The sequence below is a fragment of the Sinocyclocheilus anshuiensis genome, unplaced genomic scaffold (assembly GCF_001515605.1).
Source record: "Sinocyclocheilus anshuiensis isolate Anshui unplaced genomic scaffold, SAMN03320099.WGS_v1.1 scaffold732, whole genome shotgun sequence".
Lineage (NCBI taxonomy): Eukaryota > Metazoa > Chordata > Actinopteri > Cypriniformes > Cyprinidae > Sinocyclocheilus > Sinocyclocheilus anshuiensis.
In genome coordinates this window covers 478,963-484,024 of record NW_015554133.1, presented here as the reverse complement: position 1 = coordinate 484,024, position 5,062 = coordinate 478,963, and the positions used below count along the sequence as shown (strand labels likewise).

Here is a 5,062-nt window from a genome sequence, read left to right as displayed (position 1 = left end):
GTTTCCCCATCATCTAGATTCCTAATCCTATTGAAATGACTCAAATTGTGAAAAAAAAAAAAAAGGTAAATGTAAATGTTGTAGTTATTTTCAAATATTTAGCCAGCGGTTTGAGCTCTTGTTTGAGAGTTAAACTCTTGTGCATTTAGTTACCAGTGAATGTTTACATTAATTGTTTGCATTCTGCTTTATTATTCTCAAAGGTAAATGCTTGTCAGCTTATTTAGATGCTATTCAATATTTGTTTTACTAATTCTGATGTGCATTTCTAAACAACAATCTATTTGGTCTATAATACAGAGGACAAAATGGAAAGTCACATTATGACGACAAATTTCAATGGTATATCAGAATGCTTTGCAAAATATGTGATTGTGATTTTTTTTTTTAACAACTGGACTGGTAGTTTGTTGAGTTGGCCTGGCCTTGGTCATTTAATTGTTCTGTGTAGTTGCTTTTAAAACTTTAAAACTATTTATGCATAACATTTCACATGATGACGATGTGTACAGTTTCTATAGGGCAATGGGTGTTGTATTTCATCCATGTTTGGTTAATTGGTGACCATTTTGAAGGATTATAGCAGAGCAAATAAAAAGCAAGCTTGTATTTGTATATTGTTTAGATGGGAACCAAATATGGGACAATTTGAAATAAACTGGAAAGCACACACTCATAACTATAACTTGGGTTTAAGTAAATATTTATGCAAGAACAACACATGCTACCAAGCCTAATAAAACTTTACACATACTCTATGTTGATGATGGTGGCCAGAAAATACTTTTGTTACGCTTGTCAAGGCATTTCCATAGTAGTTGTTTCTTTATTAAGGCCAATTGTGTTCTTGTTAGCACATCCCAAGCACTTCACCACAGTAATAACCGTTATAAAAGAAATTCTTGCAAGTATTAAGTTACTGGAATATTAAACATGAACAAGTCTGCCTATTTTCTCATCTTGCTTTAAATACCATAAATACCATTTCATTCTAGCATTTAGTCTCTCTATCCAGTCCCATGCAAAGCATGATGGATCTTGTTCCCCTTGTTCCCATGATTGGTACTTTAAAACAGCAACAATCACTTACGTAATCTCAAATCAAATTGATTAAGTAAATCAGTTGAGCACAATTAAATTCTGACTAAAAGTCTCAACAAGTCTAAAGTATTTTAGTTTAGTTTTAGTCAAAGAAAACCTGAAGTATTTTAGTCTAGTTTTAGTCAATAAAAACATAGCAATAAGATTATTATTAATTAACCATACAGCAGTATTAATTTTGGCAGCCATTTTTAATCTAGTCTTAGTCTTACTCAAATGTAAATTTTAGTTATCATATTTTGTCAAACCTGTCCTGTTTTTGTTTAGTCAAGTTTAAGTCAGTTAAATGTATGAGCATTTTAGTAAGGTTTTATTCAAATCTTAGTCACATTTTCAGCATTTTGTATAATGGTTAAACTGATAAAAATTATTTTTGCTCAAATTTATAATCCTAATGATTGTTGTCATTTGAGAAATTTACTTTTGCATTTCAGGTATTGCACTTTCACCAGTAAGCACAAATCAATAGAATGTGGACTCATGTATTTTACCTCATCTAGTGTACTGGTTTATTATAGGCTTTTTATTATATAATTTCATACCAAAGACTTATGCAATATCTCTGTCTACATTATGAAAACTGCTAAAACAAATGAAAAATATTATAACAGTGAAATTACAAGTAATTCCACTATAATTCCAAATTTCAATAGTCTATTTCTTTATTAAAACAACAGCAGTCGAGTAAGTGCATTTATACAGCAACCACAATCGCAAACAATATAGTCGAGATCTCATGACAGAACACAGACCGGCTGAGTGACAGATCGCTAAACTCCAGTTTATGCTAAGTGGTGGATCAGGATGCTATTCCATAGCGTTGAGTCTGCTGATCTCCCCTCTCCCTTGGGGGTCAAGGCTCACTCCTCCAGAAGTTGGCCTTCAGGATGCTGCGGGATGTCCACCCCACTTACTTTGTCAGGTTCTTAACCTGCATTCTGCGCCACTCCTGTCTCCCTTTCTCTCACCTTAGCTGTGTTCTTCCACACTAGGCAGGGATTTGTAAGTCTGGCGGCGTGGGCAAACTCGTTCTCATAGTGTTTTCCAACGCAGTTCGAGTTCCTGAAGGGGAACATCTCTAGGTTACGCATGTAACCATGGTTCCCCGAGGGAACGATATGCTGCGTCTCATTGCCATACTTCCAGCATCCCTGTGAGCGCTTATTTTCCCAGAAGCTGCCGCTGTATCCACCGCACGTGCTTTTAAGCTTCCTGGTCTCTGCGTCACCCTGCCCAAGACGTCTCGCCCATCCATTGGACTAATTACACACCTGATCAGAGTGTGGTCACGCTGAAGGCGTTCCCATAGCGTTTTCCGACGCAGTGTCTCGTATTAATTTTGGCAGCCATTTTTAATCTAGTCTTAGTCTTACTCAAATGTAAATTTTAGTTATCATATTTTGTCAAACCTGTCCTGTTTTTGTTTAGTCAAGTTTAAGTCAGTTAAATGTATGAGCATTTTAGTAAGGTTTTATTCAAATCTTAGTCACATTTTCAGCATTTTGTATAATGGTTAAACTGATAAAAATTATTTTTGCTCAAATTTATAATCCTAATGATTGTTGTCATTTGAGAAATTTACTTTTGCATTTCAGGTATTGCACTTTCACCAGTAAGCACAAATCAATAGAATGTGGACTCATGTATTTTACCTCATCTAGTGTACTGGTTTATTATAGGCTTTTTATTATATAATTTCATACCAAAGACTTATGCAATATCTCTGTCTACATTATGAAAACTGCTAAAACAAATGAAAAATATTATAACAGTGAAATTACAAGTAATTCCACTATAATTCCAAATTTCAATAGTCTATTTCTTTATTAAAACAACAGCAGTCGAGTAAGTGCATTTATACAGCAACCACAATCGCAAACAATATAGTCGAGATCTCATGACAGAACACAGACCGGCTGAGTGACAGATCGCTAAACTCCAGTTTATGCTAAGTGGTGGATCAGGATGCTATTCCATAGCGTTGAGTCTGCTGATCTCCCCTCTCCCTTGGGGGTCAAGGCTCACTCCTCCAGAAGTTGGCCTTCAGGATGCTGCGGGATGTCCACCCCACTTACTTTGTCAGGTTCTTAACCTGCATTCTGCGCCACTCCTGTCTCCCTTTCTCTCACCTTAGCTGTGTTCTTCCACACTAGGCAGGGATTTGTAAGTCTGGCGGCGTGGGCAAACTCGTTCTCATAGTGTTTTCCAACGCAGTTCGAGTTCCTGAAGGGGAACATCTCTAGGTTACGCATGTAACCATGGTTCCCCGAGGGAACGATATGCTGCGTCTCATTGCCATACTTCCAGCATCCCTGTGAGCGCTTATTTTCCCAGAAGCTGCCGCTGTATCCACCGCACGTGCTTTTAAGCTTCCTGGTCTCTGCGTCACCCTGCCCAAGACGTCTCGCCCATCCATTGGACTAATTACACACCTGATCAGAGTGTGGTCACGCTGAAGGCGTTCCCATAGCGTTTTCCGACGCAGTGTCTCGTTCCCTCGGGGAACCATGGTTACATGCGTAACCTAGAGATGTTTTTGGAAGATGCACTTAGTCAAACTTCTGATGCCTGGGTTGGACTTTACACAGAATCGGGTGTCTGGAAGTGGTCAGGAGGTGAAAATCCAACACAAAGTATGTGGGATACAGGATACTAGTTATAATCAAATAGATAAAGTTGATGGATGTGCTTTTCTACACAAAGTCCGTAAGAAACTGCATGACATAGAATGCACTGCTAAATACTCCTACTTCTGCATGACAAACTTTGTTCTGGTGCTTCAGAAAGAGACCTGGGAAGGAGCTCTGGAATACTGCAGAAAACATTATAATGATCTGGCAAGTCTGAGCACAAAGGAAAGGATGAATTCTGCTTTAATGGAAATCTCACAGGCTGAAACAGAGTATGTGTGGACTGGTCTGCGCTTTCTAGCATGGGACTGGCTCTGGGTCAATAGAGATGATCTTAAATACACAGCCTGGTATCAGAATGAACAGCCCCAGTGTCCTGCCAGAGAACTTCGTTGTGAAGCCCTGGACAAGGAAACAAAGCTTTGGACACACAGAAACTGTGAGGAGAAGCTCAGCTTTGTTTGTCAGCAGAAAGTACAATGAAACCCCTTCATGAAAAAGCAAAAAGGTAATGTTTTCTCAAATTAAATACCTTTGTCCTAAGAACAGTTCAAACTTTTTGTCAACTGAGAATTTGGTACAAAACCAAATTGCACAATTGTTTTTGCGCACATTGGCGTTTGATGCTAAACTTACCCTCTCATCTTCTCCTGGTTACAGAGTCCATCAGAGACAAGGCAGTAATTCATCCTCATTCGACAGAGACTTGACCCATAAGTAGCCTGCACACATCTGGATCATAACTAATGAATATAAGGAATTAATATAATATAGACCCGAACATAATCTACATGTACATTTAGTAGAACATAATACAATAATAATATTGTAATGCAGTATAATTGAGCATTTTCAACGATAAAAATGGTACAGAGTTCCCCTTCAGGAACTCGAGCTGCGTCGAACGCTTTGGGAATGCCCCCGGCGAGACACCGTACTGAAGCATGTGTGAAATCAGTCCAATAGCGAAGCGAGACATCACGAGCGGAGTGACCTGAACAACCAGGAAGCATATAGGCGCATCTGGCAAGCACACATGTTAGCTTTTTGCTCTTCAGCGAGCGCGTCTGTGGTGCGTGTGTGAATGTATGCAAAGCACTCAGTCAGTTAGAAAAACTCTGTTAGCAAGTGAGAAATTGCCAAAGTGTAAATCAAAAGCAAATGTGGCGAGCGGACGGCGTTTCAAGTTGTGTGTTCCTCCCTGCCCACGTTATATCTCAGGTGGGGATACACACGATTTGTGCGTCATCTGTTTGGGAGCGTAGCATGCATGGGCAGCTCTCGAGGTGGCTGCCTGCCATGATTGTGAGCTTCTCCTGCTCCGTGTGCTT

The 5,062-nt window shown here is 39.2% G+C and overlaps 1 pseudogene; it reads left to right on the top strand.

The window, feature by feature from the left end:
• The first annotated feature begins 3,631 nt into the window (after nt 1–3,631).
• On the top strand, nt 3,632–4,214 carry LOC107670301 (C-type lectin LmsL-like; annotated as a pseudogene).
• The last annotated feature ends 848 nt before the right edge of the window (nt 4,215–5,062 follow it).